Source organism: Amblyomma mixtum, chromosome 3 (assembly GCF_055824585.1).
Source record: "Amblyomma mixtum isolate Tamu chromosome 3, ASM5582458v1, whole genome shotgun sequence".
Taxonomy (NCBI): Eukaryota; Metazoa; Arthropoda; class Arachnida; order Ixodida; family Ixodidae; genus Amblyomma; species Amblyomma mixtum.
The window spans coordinates 166447745-166463173 of NC_143014.1; the positions used below are offsets into that span (position 1 = coordinate 166447745).

Sequence of the window (15429 nt, forward strand, 5' to 3'; positions counted from 1 at the left end):
TAGAACGCCATCGAAGGGCGAGGGTGGAAGCTGTGTGAGAACCCTCTTATGCTTCCTATGGCGTCAAGGCTGCCAGAACCGAGGCCCTCGCTAAGCAATCAAGCAAACAAGGGAAGGGGAATGAGGGGCTGAGAATGAGAGCACCGGACACGTAATTCGGAGGTCGTGGGTTCGGATCCCACCAGCGACATGTGGTTGTTTTTTCTTCTGCTTTTCTAATCAATTAGCTTTAAGCGACAACATATTCAGCAATATTCTTACTTGATCAACATCACAAAAAAATAAATTAATTTAAAAAAATCCCCTGTGCTCCTTGGTTTCTGTGGCTGTTGGCTTCTCTCATATTTATAACGAGCCCCTCATTCCCCTTCCCTTGTTTGCTTAATTGCTTAGCGAGGGCCTCGGTTCTGGCAGCCTTGACGCCATAGGAAGCTTAAGAGGGTTCTCACACAGCTTCCACCCTCGCCGTTCGATGGCGTTCTATGTCACACCAGCGGTAACTCAGGACGTTCCACGTCCGCCGCTTACGAACGTAGGTGGCGCTGATGAACACTCTCAAGGTTAGGTTGTTTGTAAACATAAATACCCCCGAAGGCAGAAGGTTTGACAGCCGTCGCCGTAGCTCAGAGGTAGAGCACCGGACGCGTAATTTGGAGGTCGTGGGTTCGGATCCCACCGGCGGCATGTGGTTGTTTTTTCTTCTGTTTTTCTAATCAATTAGCTTTAAGCGACAACATATTCAGTAATATTCTTACTTGATCAACATCACAAAAAAAATAAATAAATATAAAAAAAATCCCCTGTGCTCCTTGGTTTCTGTGGCTGTTGGCTTCTCTCATATTTATAACGAGCCCCTCATTCCCCTTCCCTTGTTTGCTTAATTGCTTAGCGAGGGCCTCGGTTCTGGCAGCCTTGACGCCATAGGAAGCATAAGAGGGTTCTCACACAGCTTCCACCCTCGCCGTTCGATGGCGTTCTACGTCACACCAGCGGTAGCTCAGGACGTTCCACGTCCGCCGCTTACGAACGTGGGTGCGCTGATGAACACTCTCAAGGTTAGGTTATTTGTAAACATAAATACCCCCGAAAGCAGAAGGTTTGACAGCCGTCGCCGTAGCTCAGAGGTAGAGCACCGGACGCGTAATTCGGAGGTCGTGGGTTCGGATCCCACCGGCGGCATGTGGTTGTTTTTTCTTCTGCTTTTCTAATCAATTAGCTTTAAGCGACAACATATTCAGTAATATTCTTACTTGATCAACATCACACAAAAATAAATAAATTAAAAAATCCCCTGCGCTCCTTGGTTTCTGTGGCTGTTGGCTTCTCTCACATTACTGGATATAATGCGTTAAAAAGAGCAACACCCATGAATTCGATTTTCAACTCGGAGCATGTTGTTGCGTTTTAGATAGCACAATGGCAGAGTCTCAGAAAATACATTGGATGCATGTTTTCGCTTGAAAGAGGTTTTTATGAGTCAAAACAATTATACGTTTGCTTCTCTACGTGGCTCCTATACATCTGGTTGATGGTATTAAGAATTTTGCTCTATTTCAAAACAATTTCAAGGCGATTTGGCAAGAAATAAGGTTTATAAAACACTCACCCGAAACTTTTATAGCGTTTAGATGAACAATAATTCGTATAATTAAACTTTAACTAAAAGCGTGCAGAATGGCATAGTTATGCTTCTGATGCTCCAAATTGAGCCAGGCAAGCCCTTCCTCCCGGAAAAAAGCAGATTCTGTGCATATACGTCGGCAGGCTAGTGCCGCCTGCGCCTTCGGTAAAAAAAGGCGCAGGCGGCACTAGCCTGCCGAATATGCGCTATATGAAGGTTACCTCACTTCGAACTGAGGTAACCTTCGGCACAGAAAAAAAAATATCAATTTTTTAGTGAGCGCGAAAACCAAACGGCATCTTTGAAGTCGAATTAGATGGTTAAACAGCTGAGACTTCTGTACTGACACTAAAATAACTTTTAAGGAAGGCCCCGAATTACTCCACACAAGCACACAACATCTATTCCAACAGGATTTACGAATGAAGGAAGACAGAGCTATCAGTAGAAAATAGAAAGCATTGCATTTTTGATTTTTCTAGTATTAAACAGTCGGGTTTCCAAATGCTGTCAGAGAATACTATTGGCACAAAAAAAAATACCGTTCTTGAAATTCTGTGTCTGACGAGCGGGCGCCTGCACGACTGGCTCTGTCGAAACCAAGGTGCAGCATGCATGAACCCAGCGCCTCTGTCGATATGCCAAGGCAACTTTTGCCAATGAAAGGACTCCCAGTTGCTGTCAGAGCAAATATTGGCTTCATGAACTCATACTCAAGGAATATCATATAACAAACCTCATTTTTCTGGCCACAGGACGCAGCAGAAGTGCGTGAAACGGCGATGCGCGACTATTTAGCACACGGTACACACCTTGATATCGACTGGGAATTCATGCTTAGAAAGAGCTAGCGGCTTCGCAGGCGCGCTAAGAGGAAAGCTGAATGATGTTAGCATTCAGGACTTTCGGCATAGTCAGCTTATTGACTTTCTTGGACAGGATGGAAGAGAGCTCAGAAAGTACACGGCAACCACATGTATCGAAAGTAAAGATGGTGGATCGAATTCAGGCAATGTTTAGATGGCCTACACTACTGTTTTGGAGTGGAATCAGTTCTGTACTGATTTATCGTCTTGTGCGGGGCCACTCCTTGTGGGCATAGCAACATGAACAGTTCGCCTTAATTTGGTAACAGAGTATACGGAAACGGTGTCATCCGCCTACAACAGCTTTTCATTTGGAGAATTTCGCTCTTCGTCTAAGACATTGAAATTGAAACGGTGTAGTGCAGAATAAGTTTTGTCAACAGAATTAGACGTGCAAGACCACCACAATCCTAAAATGCTATATACGAAAGAGACGATAACGTTATTGCCCTGAAGCGCGCTACTCGTGTGTAAAGAAAGTCCATAGGGTAATTGAACCTGCTCCGGCTCATGTAAGTAAGGATATTTATATTTGAAACGAATTACTCGTCTTAAAACGCGAAAATAATAATTTCTATGGACAATCGCCGGTCGTATAAAATTCATTAAAAGACAAAAAATAAAGAAATATTATTAATTAACAATACTCACAATAGCTAAAGTATAAAGTATTTGAAGATTCAAGTTATGAAGAACGGAATAATTGTATTTGCCGGCATTAGCGAGACCTAGAGAGATTACGATAAATACAGGGCGTATATTAAAGTTGAACGTGATCAAAACTGGACTTACAAGCAAAAAAATATTTATCAGATATGTTATGAGACTTTGCCATTGTGCTGACTACAATACAACCAGATGCGCTGAGTTTCAAGTCGAATTCATGGCCGTTGCTCTTTTTAACGCATGATATTCAGTAATGGTAACTGAACGAAATATCGTCTGTGTTGGGCCTTTAATTTTATAGTTTAAGACTCCATATTGCAATATTTTTTCTTGATCCAGAATTACAAGGTACTGAAGGTGTTCTAGGGAAATTTTAAACAAAATCGGAGAGGGCGTTTTTTTTTAATCTCCGTGAAAGTTCGCCTTTTTTATGTTTTCGAATTCTAGATGATTTCAACGCCTAATTAAAAATCATCTGCCCATTCTAGAAGCACAGCTTTTGCCCGGAAATAGTTTAAAATATGCTTTAATACGTGGGAAAATCTCAGCCACAGGATCTCTTTTCTTATTTTTTCATTATTGTTCTAAAAACTGGCCATAATGGAAGGCTTCACTTTTTCAGCAATGTTTGCGATATTTTGCTCAACATTTATAGGAACCAAAAATATTTTTGCATTGCTTCCAAAAGAAATGTTTACATACATTTCCTGAAAAATTGATCACTTTGCACACAATGTTATTTTGAATTCTGCGGGGAAACTAGCGATTTTGCGAAATCGCAAAAAATCGACGTTTTCCATCAAGAGTGATAGACGGTTAAAAAAGAAAAAACACCAGCGGTTCTAGCAAAACGAAATGCGATTCACTTTTTTCATGACATTTTTCCATCACATATAAAAATTTAATTGGAAACAAAAACGGTCAAGAGACCTGGATTACCGTTCTCTCTACACACCCATATACCGGGTGTCCCAGATAAATGTAACCAAACTTTTAAAAAAGGCGAAGTGTCCTAGTCCAGTGAAACCAACTCAGGGTTGTTCATAGTTGCGTGGCCTAGTCTTGAGTATTTTTTTCGCTCTTCAAAGTTAATTAATTAGTTAAGGTTAATTAGCTAACTTTTTAGTTAATAACTTCAGGAAGAAAGTGTCAATGCAAAAGTTTTAGACCACCTCGAAAAACTGCTAGTAGTGCTGTTTCCGTCAAGGTACGATTTACGTAGCTTCATTTATTGGCCTTAAAAGAAAGTTGTCACGTGACCAGCTACTCGCTCACTCCTCTGCCCCAATGTGCACCCAAAGTCTCATCGAGGAGAGGATTTCAGAAAAAATGAATTTTATTCTTTAAAGCGCATCTTGGGACGTTGAAGTGGCACATTTGTCATGTGGAAGCTTTTTCTTATTGTGTGGGTTATGGTTAAAGGCCAGTAAAAAAACTACTTTACGTAAATATTACTTTGCTGCAAATGTCTCAGTAAGCTGTTTCTCAAAGCGATCTACAACTTTTCCATTGACACTTTGTTCCTCAAGTCAATAATTAAAAAGTTAGTTAATTAAGCTTAACTAATTAGTCAACCATGAAGAACGAAAAAAATACTACAGACTAGGTCACGCGATTCTAAACAACCCTCATTTGGTTTCAGACGGCTAGGTTACCCCGTGTTTTTTAAAAGCGTGGTTACATTTAGCTGGCATACCTGGTATATACAGGGCGTGTAACCTGAGACTTCACACAATTTTTAAATCTAAGCTTTTCGAAGTACAAGAGTGATTAGGCATAACACTGTCAGTGGTGTAGTACACCAGAATACAGCTAAGACGTGCTAACTAGCAGGCTGGTTAACTAATATTGAATAGTTAACTTTGCAACTGCTACTGTTCAGCCGCTTAATCTTTTAGAGAAAGTGTATCCGCGAAAAGCTTATTTATCAGCCGGAAAAATTCATTCGGCGATTGACACACGGGCTGTGCACATTCCTGCGACAGCGGAAGTACGGCCATCGGCGACACGAACAACAGCGGAGTGGGCAGGAGTGAGCACTTTCCTTAGGCGACGCAGTAGACGGGAATTCATAACGGCGACGTGCAATCCCGTGTCGATGAGAGCAGTAACAGGGATCTCGTCCATGTCGACGCTAAGTATGTTCCATCGGGCATGGAGAGTCAAAGGAGGATTTTCAAGTCCGGTCGTCGGAGCAGCATCACCTCCAGACGCTGCAGCCATCAGATTTCCGAACGGGATCGTGCATACGAGCCAGGAGATGACGGGCGGCGAGATTGGGGCGACGGAGATCGACGACGGTAAGGCGACGACGAGCGGTTGGTGGGAGGGGCCTGAGCGTCGGAGCTCGCGAACTGTGGTTCAGTGGGCGACGACGAGAGGCGGGAATAGACAGAATCAGGATAGCGGCGGTAGGTCGATGACGGACGGCTTCGGCATTGTCGAGAGATGTGACCAACTCGGGAGCAGTTAAAACAGATGGGCCTGTCGTCAGGTGTCCTCCACTCATCTGGGTTGCGGCTGCGGCGAGTGTGGTACGGATGTTGGGCACCGAGCACCGGAGACTCACGACGAGCATCTGGGCAACTAATGGAGCATACAGGTCGTATCCCGAGATTGGCGAATTCTTGTCGGACAACAGCCTGTATAAGAGATACCGCAGGGGCACTGTCCGGTATCGATAATTGGGAAACTGTGGGAGATACTGCCTCTAGTTCTCGGCGCACAAGTCTTGTCAGGCTGTCGGATGTTGGCAGGGGGCACGGTTGGGGTGAGTCTACGCAGGACGACGTTGCCGCCGTGTTCGGCAACCGCGTGAACTGGGGGAAAATACGGCGGCTCTTCGCTTGTTCAAACCGGCGGCATTCTTTTAGGATTGCGTCAACCGTTCCACAGTCCTTGTACACCTGCAAGTTGAAGGCGTCGTCTGCCATTCCCTTTAGAACGTGACCGACTTTGTCACTCTGACATGGCGGAATCAACTTTCATGCAGAGGGATAAAATGTCCTGAATGTAAGACCTATAGGACTCTGTGGACGATTGTGCGCGGCATGCAAGCTCCTTCTTCGCGCCCAGCTGACGTCCGAATGGCTTACCCAACAATTCGGTAAGCTTCTGATTGCACAGGTCCCAATTGGTGAGTTCTTCCTCGTGGGTCTCGAACCAGACCCTTGCGGTGCCCGTCAAGTAGAAAATGACGTTGGCCAAATTCATCGTCGGGTCCCACCTGTTGTGTGTGCTCACACGCTCGTACAGCGAGAGCCAGTCCTCGACGTCCACGCCATCTGTACCGCAGAATGTGCCCAGGTCGCAAGGGTGGGCTACAACGACAGTTGGCCTGGCAGGCGCAGACGGGGGGCCGCGTCGGTAGCTATCTCGATGAGTCGGCTAGTCGGCTCGTTGGCTCGAACCCGCTACCTCCACCAAGAGATGTTACGTAGATGTACGCACACAAGGAGTATGCGTAGTCACAGAGAGATAGCTGACAGCAGATAAGTCGTTGTTGTTGTTGTCCTCTAGATAATGGTGCGTACCCACTGCGGGGGATTGGCCAAGACACAGGCGGCAACTGATATGTGCACAAAATGTTAAACAAGAAAATAATGATGGGGAAAATAAAATAATAATGATAATAACAGCAATTAGGAAATAAATGAAAGAAACTCAGGGGAGTAATTGAAATAAGCTAAACAAATACTGTGAGATCGGTGACTGGAATAGAGAACGGCGCTAAATATTCCATGTTTCGGAAAGCTTTCGTTCCAGGGAAATATTGATCATGAGAAAGAGCAGAGCTTAACACGGCAGCCGTTTAGTGTCTGTAAGGAAGTTTTGCATGGCGGAGAGCACATTCCAGTTGCTGTGCCCAAGGGAGGAAGCCCCAAGAGACAAAGCAACCCCAGCTGACAGACTTAGACCTAGCTGTCGTAACGGATGCTCCAGCAGGCGGCTCCTTAAAGAGGAGAAACGGCGGCAGGTCAACAAGAAATGATCTATCGTTACGGGTTCTCCGCAGAACGGGCACAATGGGGAGACCGCCAGACCAGATCTATAAAGGTAGAAGTTTAAGTGAGGCACGCGACAACGTAGACGCGTGAAGGAAACCTCAAGCTTGCGTGATCGCCATCCTTTACTGCACCACGGGTAAAGGAGATGCCGGAATTCGGGAGAGGAGGTCAGAGCTGATGCTGCGAATTCTTTCAAGAGCAGATACCTGCGAAACCTGGCCGCCGTAATATATGCGCTGAGTGGAAGCACAGATACGACTGGGCCTTGAAGAGATGCCTTCGCCAGGGTATCGGCAACCTCATTCAAATGGATTCCTCTGTGCCCAGGCACCCAGACCAACCGTAATGAACACACGTGGGGTGGAACCAAGCATTTGAGTAAGCGAAGTGCCTGAGATGTTGTAGGCGCGGTGAGAGAGGAACACAACGATAATGAATCCGCCATAATTATGACAGAAGAGAAGGAGCTGTTTAATTTGCGCAACGCCAAGACTACCGCTAGAAATTAGGCTAAATAAATAGGGGTGTAATCGGGAAGGCAGAGTGAGAATGACTAGTCAAGGGAGATGGAGAAAATGCCAACACCGGCCTTTTCTTCACACTGTGAGGCGTCTGTCGGTATGAGCACATGAGATTTAAAGCACAGCAGGTAATCCTGCAGTAAACCTCTGAGCAAATGAAAAGGCATTAACTTTGCATGTTTTGGAAAGATGTCATCGAAGACAATCTGAATAGATGAAGAGTTGGCGCATACCGGAAGGATGTCCGAAATGCGGACGTTTAAGGGGTCAAGGAGGGATTGCACAAAACATATCTGAGGGGTACGGAAACGAGACCAGGTTTCGTTGAAAAATGGCCGAGGCTGACGAAGAAAGATCAAATTGGAGGCATGAAGCGAAGGATCGCACATTCTTACAAATCTTTTCACCGTTAAGAGCCGAAATCTAGAAGCCAATGATGGAATACGCGCTTCCAGGTACAAAACGGAATTCGCCACACATTTTGGAAGGCCCAAACAAAGGCGCAACGCCTCCCGCTCCAAGAGAATCAAGGGGCAAAGTTTATACGCTGGCGCACCAGCGAATAAAACACAGCCGAACTCTAAGACTGGACGGACGTACATTCTATAAATCATAAGAAGTGAGTGCCTTCTCATGCCAGATCGAACACTGCTCAGCCTGCGCAGCATACCGACTGCTCGGACTCCTTTCGCAGTGATCTGCTCGATATGGGCCCCTCAGGAAAGAGAAGGATCACAAATTACTCCGAGGTATTTGACACTTTGCACTTGAGGAATTACATAGTTCCGGTAAACAATAGATATATTAACTGGATGAGAGAGCGGAAAAACCAATAAAGTACATTTATTGACATTAAGGGACAGATTAATGTCTGCTAACCATTGGTCTAGGACATTCAGGTAGGACTGTAAGGACTGGTAAAAAGAGGAAATGTCGTCCTCTGAAGGAAAAAAGGCGATGCCATCAGCATACACATAGGTGGACACCTGAGGACTGCAGGGAATACTCCACTGCCGGCCAACGGCGTACACACTTCGTCCTCTTGGCGCTCTGTGCACGAGCCCCGCACTGTCTTCGTCGTTGTATATTGACCATATATTCCAGCCAATCGATTCAAAGTCGGGATGTCCTTACCGAAAAGGACGTATTGTCACCGCTTTGTAATGAATGGCGGTGTGGCGTAACCTCTGGGACCCGCACCCAAAAATTGGTCCTGACGCACGCATTTTACTTGCAAAATCTGGCGGTGATAAAAAGAACTGCATTTCGTTTTTTTTGTGCTTTTCTAGCTTATCAAGCCACCGTTTTAGGTGAGAGTGGCTTTTTGTGATTAGAACATGGTGCCCTATTGATTACGCAGATATGGTGGCCGCGGATGGCACAGGACCAAGTTAACCATATGCGAGAGACCTTTGCCCTGTAGTAGGGGTAGTCAGACTGCTGCTGCTGATGATGACCCTACTGATACAGGCAAACTTCTATTTGTCATCATTGTCGTTTTGAAGAGCGCCAGATGGACGAAATTAACCACGAGCACTCAAGTATGGGGTCTGTCACAGAAGCGGCGGCAACCTGTAAATTACTTTTGTTTTGTATAAAACTGATGTGTCCGCGTTTCTTTAACATAGTGTGACCGTGTAACCTGTATGTGTCTCCGGAAGAGCACGAATATATGCACGCTGTTTCAGTTAGTTAGACAACCCATTCGCATTGCGCAAGCGGAGGCGTACAGTCGGGGACAAAAGTCTTCGGACCACGTGTTTCTCAAACAAAGCTTATAGCTCTACTATCAGACAGCAGCTGGAGACCGTACTTGTGGAGATGAAAGAATAAAAAATTAACTTTTACCTCCACAAGTGTGGTCTCCAGAAGCCGACTAATAACTGTCAAGATATCGTGGGCGGCTTGATGTTTGGTTGGCGCCGAAGTTATAATTAATCGGGCCAACCTGCCCACTGCTGCACTCTCCGTAAGCTCGGAGGGGGAGGAGCGACAAACCTCTCCACCCCGCGTGCGGAAGATGAGGTTAGGCTGCTGACCGGCGATAGGGGCCACGCCTGATTAGCCGTTGACCGGAGGCATGAGGCGTATAGGCAAGTTTCTTAGCAACCCTTTTACTCGGGTAAGAACAAGAACAACGGTCACGAAACAAGCCAAGCAAAATAGCGGTAATGCACAGGCGCGATGCGAACAAGCACAAAATCAGAACACAAACACAAACTATTAACAAGAAGAAGGAAAACAACAGGGCGAGAACTATACAACAAGGTTACACGATTAAAGCAAAATTCAGGGGGCACTTTGACTGTCTAAAGTGGGTAGAGGCGGAAGCTTTTTCCGCACCACCTTCGCTGTTTCTGTGGCACCGGTGGCGTCACATATAATTGAGTACTAATTACTAAGTGATGACAAATCACTAATTAATGGTTAATTACTGATTAATGCCTGAATACTAATTAACTGCTAATTAATGAGGCTTAAGCTTCGCCTTTATGAGTGGAACGCGACAGCGCGTTGTAGCGCTGCCAGGGAGTCCACGGAACACCACCCGTTCAGCGCGATGCCTTGCCCTTTGAACGCAACGCTTTTTGAGGAAAGGAAATGGCGCAGTAATTCTCTGTCATCTCGGTGGACACCTGAACCGCACCGTAGAGGAAGGGAGGAAGTGGGAGTGAAAGAAGATAGATAAAGAGGAGCCGTAATGAAGAAAATGAAAATTGTATTTGAGGAAAGGAAATTACGCAGTAACTGTCTCACAAAATTCAGGGGGGCACTTTTTTGACCTAAAGTGTGGTCACTGATGCCCCTAAGAGTGGAACGCGACAGCGTCTTGCAACGCTGCCAAGGAGTCCATAGAACGCCATCGCCCATTCGGTTCTACGCCTCGCTCGTCAGTAAATTGGTTTTTGAGGAAAGGAAATGTATCTGTCTCTCATTTGTCGGTGGACACCTAAACCTAGCGGGAAGGGAATGGAGGAGGATGAGAGTGAGTGAAGACACCGTATTCACTAGACGCGCCTTTGTTCATTCCAAACCATCGAGCAGGCATGGCGGAGTGGGTAGCATGCTCGTCTCTCACGCCGAAGACCGGGGTTCGATTCCTGAGCTCGACCAATTTCTTAATCGGTTTTATTTATTTATATGGCCTGACTAGTAAAGCTAATTAGGCTAATTGGGTAATCAAGCAATTAACTAAGCTCAGCCCCACTTACTTGGAGCATCACTATACGATCCCTTCAATTGGTTGCATGGTTACCAGCCAAAGTACAATTGGCCCGGTTTGAAATTCGCGCACTGTGACGTCACGACCGCTTCCACCAATTGAAAAGCGTGACATTTTCTGTCGACAACTGCTGCTTACAACGATGAGACATTAAAGGCTTCCGCCTCAATATACAAAAGAATAGGACGAGAATAGCGACAGAACAAAGAAAAGAGCAAAGCGAGTGGTGAGAATCGGAGGCTTAGCTGCGTAGTGGCAAGGTCCGGTCGCACGGAGCGTCGGGCTGCGGAAGCGCGCGGTGCTGATGGGGGGGTGCGGATACGGGCGAACTTGGGCCACGGGTTACGCGTCTTCCACGCGTCTTTCGGGGCCGCCGTCGCCGCGCTCTACGCGTCAGACACCGCCTAGGCTCGCTTGCCGACCACTGCCCTGGCTGACCCCACACACGTCCGCACGCACCGAAATCTCTAAGCCAACTAACTCGGTCGTGATTTTCCCGCCACCGCGTTCCCGTGACAAACAACAGAAAACAAACAAAAGCAAACGAATCCTCTCGGCCCCGTGCACCAACGATATACAGATGTTGAGAAGGGGGGAGAAGAAACGTGAAGAAGCTGAAGGGGGCGCGAAGGAGAGCTACGGTCCTAACGAGAAGCCTTCGAAGATCGGGAATAGGGGGTGGGGGCATTCAACCGGCCGCTTCCCGTCCGTACCTCGTGAAAGCACTCGCTTCCCGCCGGTAATCCTGAGGAGGGGGCGACGTAGCCTTGACCCCCAGCGTCGCGAGGGGTCAACCGCCCACGCGGGGGGAGGCAAAATCATCGCCGCTGCGTCGCGACATGCCCGCATACAACCGACGCCGTGGCCAGCCCTGGCCACTTTGGTCGGAGAAGAAAAAAGAAAGAAAAGGCGTGCGCGCACTTTGTGACAATGACAGAGCTATAGGCTTCGCTAGAGGAACACGTGGTCCGGAGACTTTTGTCCCCGACTGTACGTGCTGCTTGTTTTGTGTACCTCTTACTTTTCCCGGCTCATGACCGACAGCGATACTGCCGAAGTCTTGAGCTGACCATTAGCAGGAAAGAAGTTGCGGGTGTACGTGACTCCCTTTTTGGTTGTGTTTTACTTTTTTGCTGTTCCAAGGTCACCGAATCCAGAGTCGAAGCCTAGGGCTTCTTTTTAGTTGTCCGTTAATTTTTCTCCCTCTAAGATGGCGGCCATGCAGTGTCAAAGTGTAGGTGCCTACGTGCTCTTGTTACGCTTTTTGGTGTTTGCTTTTTCGACACCGACTCTGTGGCGCCGCGACTTCCTCGCCCGCTAGCGCCCGAGGACATTAAAAGGGGGCCGTATGGGCACGAACTTCAGTCCGCTCGTCGGTGGAGACGCTGCCGCCGCGAACTCCCGGGACTTCGAGCCGCCGCCCCGCATCCTTGAAACCGCAAGCTGCTCTGGAAGGACGTCGCCTTCGGAGGCCGCATTGACTGCGTGTTTGTGGATGGACTGCTGCCGCGCTCCCCGGTTGACTGTATGTTTGTTCCCCTTCTGGACTTTTATCGACTGTAGCTAATTGGGCTCTCACTTGTGTTCTGACCTGTGTAGACATATTCAATGTATAACTTAATTCAGTGTATTTAATGCTATGTGATTCCCGCCATTGTTTTGTAGGGTGTACACTAGGCGTCTGTGAAAGCTGTGGTATTCTTCAATCGAAACTATAAAGTTGTTTTGTTGTTGTTACCTCTTAACACGCCTCCGTCTCATTCACTACGTTTCCTTACCGGCTACGCTGGCATCAAACGGCCACCCCCTCATTGTCAGGACTCGGTGGTGACATCGCGTAGTCACCGAACCCGTGACAGGGTCCCTCTTAGCACACGGTTCGCTTTGGGACGTCAAACCCCGTATGTCTTGTACCAGAGTGAAAATTATTCCAAACGACCAGTATGGGCATCGTCGTCAGCCACAAATCGAAGTGGAAGTCATTGTTTCAAGACGCATAGCCTCCCGATGAACCCGAACTAGCACCATTGAATTCCCAGGGCATTTCCAGAGTACGAGCGGCGCAATGGTCTCGAAGGCAGGTTTGCGCCTTCCTGATTTAAATCTACCACTGCAAAGGCTATCTCATTTGTTGTTGCTGTGACTATTGAGGGGAGAGGTACAGACACTAGCCCTTGTTTTTCTTAGTTCAGGAGGGCACCGAGGTAGCAAGGATTGGGATTGGTGGCGGTTCTGTCAAGTTCAGGAAATGGTGATTTGCAGACCTTGCGCAGTTAACAAAACTGAAGACGGCTCAGTCGTGTCCAAGTGGAGCTCGAGGAGCCCAAGGGCTGGGAGGTGTTTGCTACTGGGGAACAGGAGGTGTACTCCTGTGTCGGAAAGTAGGCCCAGGTCTTGGAAGCGGGGCCTCCGGTTGGCGTGATGCACTGGAAAGTGGCAGAGGAGGTGGTCCATGGTCTTGTCCTGGCCGCACACCGAGAAGGGTTGCGACTAGGCTCTCGCATGGAGGTAACTCCTGTACGCTGTCTAATAACAGCCGATTCGTAAGCGGAGGAAGAGAGAGTGTTCTCTTCGGGTCAGCTTCTCAGGTAGCCGTTTCAAGCAGGCATGAGATGATATCCAATGTCTGGATGCTGGCTGATGATGCCTTTTCTTGATGACAGTTATAGAGTAATCGAAGGACATCACCGCTGTGGAGACGGGGGAGTGGGGGTTAGAGGGATTCAGGACCATGAGGTGCTCTGGCAAGCGTGTCGGCTTTCTCGCTGCCAGGCATGCTGATGGGGCATAGCAACCATTTGTGCTAGAGCCTGTGGCCACGGTTTTTCAGCGATTGAGTCTAGGAGAGTGGCCGTTGCCACGCACGGTGGTGTTCTGCAGCTTGACGTTTTGAAATGCTGCTAACCTGCGGTCGGCTGCGCAATACATAGGAGAACGAAGGCATCCGTGAAAGCACTGTCAGATAGGCTCTCCTCTTGGAGAGATGCGGTTGTATGTGTCATTGCAGGCATGAGATTATGGCGTTTGAATTGGCCCTGCAGATCCAAGTGAACCGGGATGGGAGGTATTGTTTCTTTCTTCCTCTTTTTTATTATCTTCCCCCCTTGAGGAGGGAAGTTGCCACAGCCTAGCGATGAGGGAAAAACCATCATGGACATGCTGCCGCCTGTCGGTGAAGAGTAGGCCTGTTGGGAGTAGGAGGAGGTAAAAGGGAAGTTTTCCGGCTTCGGTCAGATTTCTGCAGATTTCTGCGCTGGCGTGTCGTTTGTTGCCGTCTTTTACGTGCGCTATCATCTATAATTTTAGCACAGGAATGTAGATTTATTGATTTGATTCAGTGGTATAGTAACTGGATAGGCGAGCTGCAGACTGAAGGTTTCCCCGACGAAGCGCGTGTTTTCAATCACCTAGATCCTTGCGCTGAGCTGGCTCTAGTTCCCATTAAACACATTTCTTGCACAGGATTGTAAGCACGACCGCTACCGATTTCAGTTGCTCTTTCCGCACGCATGTCATAGGGATCAAGGAAGGGGGGGGGGGGTGTAAAAGGTTTACCGTAGTGTCTTTCTGCCTTTGCTATCTACCTTAATCATAGGAAAATATGCGCGATTTTAATACATTCATTCGCACTTAGCCAAACGCCTACGCAACAATGTCACACGCGGCGAGAGCTACCGAATAAAATGAACGCGACTTCGGACCTCAGAATTCGTGAAAGCTAGATTCGCTGCTAATATCTATTCAAGCTTTTGATAATTTGAGCAAAAGTACGTTTTTATGCACCAGGTTGCATACACCATGACAAATTTTGTTCTTTGTTGGCGCTGCGACTAAGTTAAGCTCACAGCGGTAATTTGTTGATAAACTGGCGCACCACGCATGCGACAAGAAAGCCCTGTTTGTGGGTGGTACTTTATGGCCGAAGGATTAAGAGTGCATGGGAATTGGAACTGCATGCTAGCCGCACACCTAATACTTCATATTGAACAAAAAGTTTTTTTTTTTTGTAGTGGAGCACCAAGACGGTAGCGATTTAAGCACGAGCGCGTTCTAAGCGTCAGCACAACTCACGTGAATGTCAAACTAAATGACATTAAAAGGCATCAATGTGCTCCCTTTGATAACGTGAATACTTCCTGCAACACAGCCACGCTGCGGAAGTATGCTCGGCAATGTTTTTTTTTAGTGCCCGAAGCGCGGCTATATGCAGGCGCGGCCGCGTAGCTGCCGCAGCCCCGCAGTCCCCAAAGAAACGCCCGCACGGCGGCGCACCAGGGCGGAATATGGCCGCGCCCAGGAGCGGCTCTGGATTCTGGTCTATAGCTCGAAGTACCGTCAGAATCCTTGAACAATCAGGGAAGGTCATCGTTTCTGACCTTGTGCTCCTGGCTCATCCCGTTTGAAAAGAAAAAGAGGGGTTAGAAGGACCTCAGAAACATTTTGCAGCACTCTGGACGGTAGAGCTCTCTCGTCCAGTCAAGGCCAAGGAAAGCATCAAATAGTCCTTCAAATATTTGAGCATTGT

General features: G+C 47.5%; 1 protein-coding gene across 3 annotated transcripts in view; it reads right to left on the bottom strand.

Annotated features, from left to right (window-relative positions):
- Positions 1 to 15429, bottom strand: part of LOC149352619 (sushi, von Willebrand factor type A, EGF and pentraxin domain-containing protein 1-like) — a 261506-nt gene that overhangs the window by 69779 nt on the left and 176298 nt on the right. The window lies entirely within an intron of this gene.